An 8,817-nucleotide genomic window follows, 5' to 3' on the forward strand; every position below is an offset into this window, starting at 1 on the left:
GCTAAATCTCTATTTCGTTTTTTTTCTGTCTTTGCTTGTTTTTCTGCTATCTCTACTAGATCTCAGAGAGTCTTTTTTCCAAGGCGCTCAACTTTTTGTAGCTTTCTCTTAATGTCGGGCGCAGCCTGGTTAATGAAAACCATTGCCACGGTTGAATTATGATCTGCGTGCTCTGGATCGAATGGGGTGAACTGTCTGAAGGCTTCCATCACCCATTCTAGAAAAGCGGCGGGACTTTCATCTGCCTCCTGCCTCATATCATATACCCTAGTCAGATTAGTGGGCCTCCTAGCGGCCGCTTTGACACCTGCCAGTAGAGCCTGGCGATAGACCTTGAGGCGCTCCTCACCTTCTCCCAATTGGGGCGGAAAAGGGGAAATCCGGCATCGATGTCAGCGGGGTTTATGGTGGGTACTCCTGTCGGACCAGGAACAAATTTTCGTGCTTCCAGCAGGATCCGTTCTCACTCCTCAGTTGTAAACAGAACCTGCAACAATTGCTGACAATCATCCCAAGTGGGTTGGTGAGTAAAGAGTACAGTTTCTAACAACCCAATGAGGCCCTTGGGGTTTTCTGAGTAGGGGGGGTTTGAGATCTCAAATTATAAAGGTCAGAAGTGGCAAAGGGCCAATAATGATGAGGCTGGTTTTCTGCCTCGTCTATAGGTCCCATGGCTTGCAAGGGGAACATTGTGGAGTCTGGGGTGGTGCCCCTTCGGCCACAGGTCCCATATGCTGGGCCTCCTTCAACGGAAGGGGATGGAGCAGAGCAAGATGGCTGTGGTGGCAATGGGACATTAGGAGCAGGGTCAGAGGGTGTTGGAGGGGGTCGGTAAGGTGGAGGGGGAAAGAGGAGATCCTCATCCGCTCCTTCCTGCAAAACCGGGTAGGGGGGTTGCTGAGGGCGAGGTCATGGTTCGTCTCGGCTTTTCTTCTTCTGGGGTTTGAGTCACCAGAACCTGAGAAGATACTGAAGAGAGAAAGGGTTTCACCCAAATGGGTGGGTTAGTGACCAGGTTCTTCCAGACAACAGTGTATGGAATCTGACCCGGATGGCCCCCCATATGTTGATAAACTCTTTCTTCTATTGCTTCTGTGATGGGGAGGTGAAAAGTACCCTCAGGGGGCCATCCTGCCTTGAAAGTAGGCCATGTAGATGTGCAGAATATAGTCATCTTTCCTTTTTCGACATCCATTGATAAGTTGTGAACTCGAACCCTAATTTCCTTGAAGTGAAGCAGAACCAGATCTAGAGGCTTTGAGGCGGACTTTCCCATGACATGAGTTCCAACAAAATAAAACAGCACAAAAGACAGGATTAAGCCACAGAACACAAAAATTAGTCCTCCTGGCCAGGAGAGGAGAAAATGAAAGTAATATGATGGTCTTTGTGCATTTTCCAAAGTCAAATATGTAGGATAAAAACCCCACATTCTCATAAGAAAATCCCTAAATGTAGTCACAGCAAAAATCATACTTAGACACACAGCAAACTGATGCACAGAGAACAGACACACACACAGCAAACAAATGCAAGAGGGGTCTCACTGCTGCCACCAGTGGAGACCCCAGAAATACCACACTGCAAACAGACAGACACAAGATGGCTCTGTGCCTAAGCTAAGGGCACCCAGCTTTCCTTTGTGCCACTGATGTCCAGAGAGCCACCAGAATCCTGGCAAGAGGAGATCTACTCCAGTCTCCCTCTGTTCCTAATGGGGTCTCGCTGCTGCCACCAGCGAAACCCCCTGCAGGTGAGCCAGCTCTCTGGCCTCCTGGTGGGGTCCTGGACCCCACTCACCCACTTCAGCAAGGTGAGCCAGCTCTCCAGCCTCCCGGTGGGGTCCTAGACCCTGCTCACCTACTCCTTGGGTGGGTGCAGACGTCTCTTGGCACCCACAGCCCCGAGCTTTCTGTGGCACGTCCACTTGGCTCCTTTGAAACCCACAAACTGAACTGATCAGTCAGACTACAGATGGTCCCAAAGGACCCAGACGGTCCAAAGACCCAGATGGACAGACACACACAAACAAACAAAAAAAACCTTGCAAGGAAACAAAAAAACGAGTGCACTCAACAGCTGGCGATTAGGCTCAACGTGTCAGTGTCCCAGGAGCTCTGGGGCAGGGAGGGGGATTTCCCAGCCCATGCACCAAATGCTGTACCCAAGTTTGTAAAATCACCCCAAAACAAACACCAGAGACTGCTAGGGAGACCGAGTCATGCCTGCAAAAGCAAAGGGCCTTTATTACAAGCCTAAGCTAGGGCTCACAGTCTCCACCCGACCTGCTGGCCACGTGGAGAGAGCCCCGAACAAAGGCAGGGCAGGGCCTTTTATGCTTTTGGGAGGGGGAGTTACAGGAAATGATGACAGGTGTACAATGATCCAATCCCTACCCCCCCATCAATACTGGCAGTTGTGGGTGCCAATCACAACATTTGGAGTATTGACCAATCAGAATGGGCCCAGGACACCCCACGTGGGGCGTGACTAGGCCCGCCTCTAGAAAGGTCAAAGGTATCAGCCGGCCTCTCCTGATTGGGCGCCGCAGGAGTTGTCCCTCCTTAATGCGGGCCCTTCAGGAGAAGCCGGCGCCTTCCCCTTTAAGTACAGGGGAAGGCTGGATTGGACCGGCACCACATAAACTATAAACAAGTGCACAGAGAGACAGACACAAGTTGGCTCTATGGCTAAGCCAAAGGCACCGAGCTTTCCCTTGCGCCGCTGGTGTACGACCTGTTCCAGAGAGCTACCAGAATCCTGGCAAGAGGAGATTTGCTCCAGTCTCCCCCTGTTCCTAATGGGGTCTTGCCGCTGCCACCAGCCAAAACCCCTGCAGGTGAACTGGCTCTCCAGCCTCCTGGTGGGGTCCTAAACCCCACTCACCCAATTCAGAAAGCTGATCCGGCTCTCTGGCCTCCCAGTGGGGTCCTAGACCCCACTCACCTACTTCTAGCAGGTGAGCCGGCTCTCCGGCCTCCTGGTGGGGTCCTGAACCCCACTTATCCAATTCAGAGTGGGTCCAAGATGTCTCGGCACCCACGGCCCCGAGCTTTCCGCAGCACATCCACTTGGCTCCTTTGAGGCCCCACAGAGGTCGTTTCGGCCACCCCCTGCCTAGGCCCCCGCACACAGGGGCCCGCGCACACAAACTAATACAAAAGCAAAAAACTTACAAGAAAACAAAAAACGAGTGCACTCACCAGCCGGCAATTAGGTCCAACGTGTCAGTGTCCCAGGAGCTCGGGGGCGGGGGGGTGGAGGGGGCGGGAGGGGTGGATTTCCTGGCCAGTGCACCAAATGTTATGCCCAAGTTTGTAATACCGCCCCCAAAAAAGATCAGAGACTACCAGGGAGACCGACTCACACCTGCAAAAGCAAAGGGCTTTATTATGGGCTTAAGCTCAGGCTCACAGACTCCACCAACCCGCTGGCCACGTGGAGAAAGAGAGCACCGAACAAAGGCAGGGTAGGGCTTTTATGAGTTTGGGAAGGGGAGTTACAGGAAATGACGACACAGGCACAGCACTCCAATCCCTACCCCGCCCCCCATCAATACTGGCAGTTGTGGGAGCCAATCATAACATTTAGATTATTGGCCAATCAGAGTGGGCCCAGGACCCTTACGTAGGGTGTGACTAGGCTTACACATAGGGCGTGACTAGGCTCGCCCCTAGACAGGGCAAAGGTGTCAGCTGGCCTTTCCTGATTGGGTGCCCCAGGAGTTGTCCCTCCTTAATGTGTGCCCTTTCATACAGAGAGGCCGGCACCTTCCCCTTTAAGTACAGGGGAAGGCTGAATCGGACCTGCGTCCTTACAAAGGAACTATTGTCAGTGAGGAAAAAGCAAAAGAAGCCAAAATATTGGCAAAGAAACCAATAAATTCAAAAGAAAAAGTAACCAAGATGGAGCGTGTTCCCAGTCCTGTAGACATTCCCGCTTCTCCATCCCAGCCTTCTGAAAGGGGTTCTGTACTTCCGTCTGAGCCCTGGAAGACACCTGCTGACCCAAAAATGAAAACTGTAAATAGAACCAAAAAAAAAAGGAGAGGGTTCAGGAGGTTTCTTGGTGGTGACAGTGCTGGAGAAGAATTACAGGAAGAAGAAAAGGAGTATTTTGATGATAGCACAGAAAAAAAGGTCTTATAACCAGTCTTCAATGTCGAGGACAGCGACAGTGGTGATGACTTCTTCATTGGGAAAGTCAGACGACACGAAAGAAGGAAAGTAGTTGCCCTTCAGTTAAGGAACAACCTTCCCCCCCTCTGAAAGCATTACCTGAAGATCTACTTGAACCCTCTCAGAGTATTAGAAATGACAAAAACACGCCAAGTACAGAATCAAGGAAATTTGAGTCCTTGTTTTTCCATTCTTCATCTGGATCTAAAAGCTCTAGAAGGTAAGAGTATTTTTTTCTATCGTAAAATAATTATTAGTTCTTAATTTTTTTTCATATGAAATATTGGCCCATCCCAACGATGACAGAAAACTCTCTCCCATACGTGTGTGTAGGTTATACAGCCCATCCTGTATTTAGACGTGGCCCTTCTGCATGTTCTATTTGGATAATATATACAAGTACGCATGTGCTAGGGGCGACTGGGCAGCTCAGTTGGTTGAGCATCCAACTCCGTTCCTGCTCAGGTCATGATCTCATGGTTCCTGGGTTCAAGCCCATGTTGGGGTCCATGCTGACTGTGGAACCTGCTTGAGATTCTCTGTGTCTTTCCTTCTCTCTTCCCTGCTTGTCCTCTCTCTCTCTCTCAAAATAAATAAACTTAAAAAGAAATACCTATACGTTAGTGCCACATTTATCCTGTAGCCAGATCATTTGTCTAGCTAGTTTAAGTTTATCCCTTGGATGACCAAAGTCTTCAAACTTTGAATTTGCTAGTGATGAAAACCTTTTGAAAATGTCTCACATGTCTTACTCTTTAAACAGAACTTTCTGTTTGCCCTCTCTGTCTCAAAATAAATAAAACATAACCTTTAAAAAAAAGACTTTTATCACTTGATCTTCATTTTGATAGGATGGGCACCGTGTTAAGCTGAAGAAACTACCCAGCCTCCAGTAAACACCATGTGACAGATTTGGGATTCAAACTCCGAGGGGGCTCCCAAGCGTGTGCTCTTAGACTGCCCATGCTCACCGTCATGAATCTGACTCCGGCGAGGCCACTGCGGGAGCTGACCTCACTTATCCCTGTTCCTTCAAGCTACACGTTCACTATGGAGGAATGGCAGAAATGAAACGAGAAACCTGGAGGAGAGGTGAGGGATGTCACCCCTCTCTCACATTTGTCTTGCTTCGTCAACCCTCTGATCTTCATTCTGCCTTCCACCAGTTGTCAGAGGCAAAGGGGTTCACAGGGATAAAAACTTGAGAGGCTGCCTTAGAGCATTCTTTTCGTTGTCTCTTTTTCTTCCTCGTACTCACCCTCACACTTCATTCTGGGAGCTTTGCATCCTTGGGAGGACTCCTTTGTTAACAGTAGGGTGTGAGGTTTATTGTTTAAGCTTCCTCTTGAGAGCTGGTGTCAGGCTAGTGCTATGCTAGTCAGTGCCTTTGACCTCCACCAATTCTGCTTTTTAGGTGTGTTAGAAAGATAAGCATGATGAAAACTCCCAAACCTGGTTCATGAAGTCAGAATTTTCCCGTGATACATTAACCTGCTGAGAAATGGTTCTAGTAAGCTTATCTGTGTTGAGAGCAGCATTCAAAACAAAATCCACCTTCTCCTAGTTTAAGGAGAGACCAGTTTAATTTCATGTTAATTTAGCCCGTGACCAAGAGGACTGCTTAACTTTCTGAAGCTTTCTTAGCCTTTCCTCTTTATAAATTATGAGTCCTATTCATTCTTTTGTGAGAACAAATCATGTATGTAGATGAGTTTTAAAGCTAAAATATTCTTTGTCAGAAGAGATATGTTTTATTACGAGAAACTTTGTTTTGCCAGCTAATAAAAATCAGGTAATTAAAGCCGGAGGAAAGCTCAACGCACTTCTGATTATCTGAATTCATTCATTGTCCGGTCCCTTGCCCCGGCCGGCGGGGCGGTAAATCCTTGCGGGTCCGTCCTGAGGGAGGGAGAGAGAGTAGGGCAGGAAGGGGAGCACAGAGAGGGAGGCAAGACAAGCGATTCTGATCAAGTCCGTTTATTGAAAAGGAATCAAACCTTTATAGGATTAGGGGCGGGGAACTGACCCAGGTTGGTTGCCAGGTAACAGAGTCAAATGATTATTAGAAAAAGGGGAAACCGAAACTGAAACTCCGAACACAGCATCAAAGGAAGCGCGCAGACTTTTGTCTGCAACACTGGGCAGGGGAAGCTTAGCGCTGCATAAGCCGAATGCGGTTGATCTTTTGTTCATTTTGGCTTTTCTCGTCTGGCCCAGTCTGACTGTCTCCGAATCCTGGATCAGGAAATGCACTCTCCTAGCCTCCAGATGTAAATCTTGTTTTTTTTGGTTGCTCCCTGGAGAGCGATATGTCCTTGCCTGAGGCGGCCAAAACTCGGCGGCTCCCAGCAATTCATCTTTACTCATTTATAGATTTATGTATATTTTTGTTCAGTAAGTCTAAATGTCTACTACTATTGCTGATACTAGAGTTACGGCAGTCAAGAAGGGAGATCACAGGGTGACCTGGGCGGCTCAGTCGCTTATGCATCTGACTTCGGCTCAGGTCATGATCTGACAGTCTGTGAGTTCGAGCCCCACATCGGGCTCTGTGCTAACAGCTCAGAGCCTGGAGCCTGCTTCAGATTCTGTGCCCCCTCTCTTATGGGACCTCCCCTGCTTATGCTCTGTCTCTCTTTCTCAAAAATAAATACACCTTAAAAAATTAAAAAAGAAAAAGAAGGAAGATAATAGAGCCAGCTCTTATGGGGTTTACATTATGACGGACATCTTATTTCTTGAGGATTTTTTTTTTCTTTAAAAGTTCAGTCGAAGGCAGTTTAGCATCAACTTGCTCAACTCTGTATAATTCTGGCTGTCCATTTAGAAGAATTTGTGCCATGGCCTGGATTACCATTAAATGTTAGAGGGCCTATGTAAACAAACAAACAAACAAACAATGTTGACCTTTGAGGCTGTCTTCAGGACAGGCACATCATGGGCTTGGCCGTTACATAATTACATGCATTCACCCTCATTGGATCATGTTCCAGATTAAGTTGATTAGTAATGTTATTGAATGTATTTGTGGTGCTTTCATTGATTATTTTTGGTTGAAGTCCTACCTAAATTATGATTTAATCCATTGTCACATAAATTCTGTCTTGTATTTTTTTATATTTTTTTAATGTTTATTCATTTATTTTTTTTTGAGAGAGAGTGAAAGTGGAGGAGGGGCAGAGAGAGGGAGACACAATCCCAAGCAGGTTCCAGGCTCTGAGCTGTCAGCACAGAGCCTGACATAGGCCTTAACTCACCAACTATGAGGTCATGACCTGGGCCCAAGTCAGATGCTTAACTGACTGAGCCGCCAAGGTGCCCCCGTCTTGTATTTTTAAGAGCACAGTCACATAAAAGTGTCTTTGCAGCCTGTCATACTCCTTTAAAACTTGGAAACTTTGAAGGATGTTATTACTTATTATGAAGCAAAAGTACTTTAGAAAGAGGAAGTACTCAGAGAAAGGAATGCTAAAGGAATTACCCCCTTTGCAAACTATTTTCCCTGAATTTACATTATTTTCTTTAACTTTTAGCATAAGTTTGAGATTTTGTATAAGTAGTACAATGGGATCTCAAAAATTCTTAAAAATTATGTTTGAAAGATATTCCAAATTACTCACATGTAACCGTTTCCCCCACTTGTTGGGTATCAAGCTTGTGGAATACCCTCATTTATACCTGTGTACAAGTAGACAGATAAGTAGATGGATGATACATACATGAATGGGTAGAGAGGAACAGAAGTTATTTTGCAGAAAATGAATTATAGTTATTAGAATATTCAATTTAGCTACACTTGAATTTATCAAAAAATGAAATGTGAATGAAGCTACCAAGGTTGAATTGTAAATGATTCAAAAACACAAATTTAGTAATACTTAAAATGCCCCTTATACTAAGAATAAAGGTTTAAAAATACTGAGATATGCATGATTTTAAGTTTCATTCTTAGAATCAGTGGAATCTGGCCATTAAGATGAAAGTAGCACATGTGTCCTCCCCTTTTCTCTCTTTTAGATTTTGTAGCTATTTCTATATGATAAATGTACTTAAGCTCTGCCTTCTCTTCTGTTACTGTTCTCTCTGCACTTGATGTATTTTGTTTTTACACTTCAGTGGAGTTCCTGTTCTTGCCCACCATTATATCATATTCATAGTATTTGGGGGCCTTTTAAAACATCATCTCTGGATTGGCTGCATTTCATTGTCATATTAATTTTTTTGCATGTCATTTCCGTTAAGGCTCATGGATACTATATTTTTGAAAATTCTGTTGGCTCTTAAAATGTTATCATTATCTACATGTGGCTCATACTGACTTTCTTTTTTTTTTTTTCACTTGCAAGAAGACACTGAGCCCTCAGTACCATGTGGAGAGGTGCACCCTGAAATTCCTGACCTGGGGAACTTTAAAGTGGACCAAGCAGGATATACTGTGCTAAATACAGTAGCAGTGAAGCCCCAGATGGTCTATGAGTTTTCACCACAGTAAGAAGGGTTGATGCAGAAGCACAGAGGTCAGAAGCAATCATGCAGCAACACCATCGACATGTCGCCAGTCTGGGAGCACACGGTGAGACAGCCCAGGGTGACGGGAGCTCGGGGGCAGTGACCACAGCCTGGGCCTTGAGGGTCCTGA

At 46.2% G+C, this 8,817-nt stretch overlaps 1 pseudogene; it reads left to right on the forward strand.

Moving 5' to 3' along the window:
• The first annotated feature begins 1,714 nt into the window (after positions 1–1,714).
• Positions 1,715–8,817, forward strand: part of LOC115294022 — a 15,704-nt pseudogene continuing 8,601 nt past the window's right edge.

This window comes from Suricata suricatta, chromosome 6, assembly GCF_006229205.1.
Source record: "Suricata suricatta isolate VVHF042 chromosome 6, meerkat_22Aug2017_6uvM2_HiC, whole genome shotgun sequence".
Classification (NCBI taxonomy): domain Eukaryota; kingdom Metazoa; phylum Chordata; class Mammalia; order Carnivora; family Herpestidae; genus Suricata; species Suricata suricatta.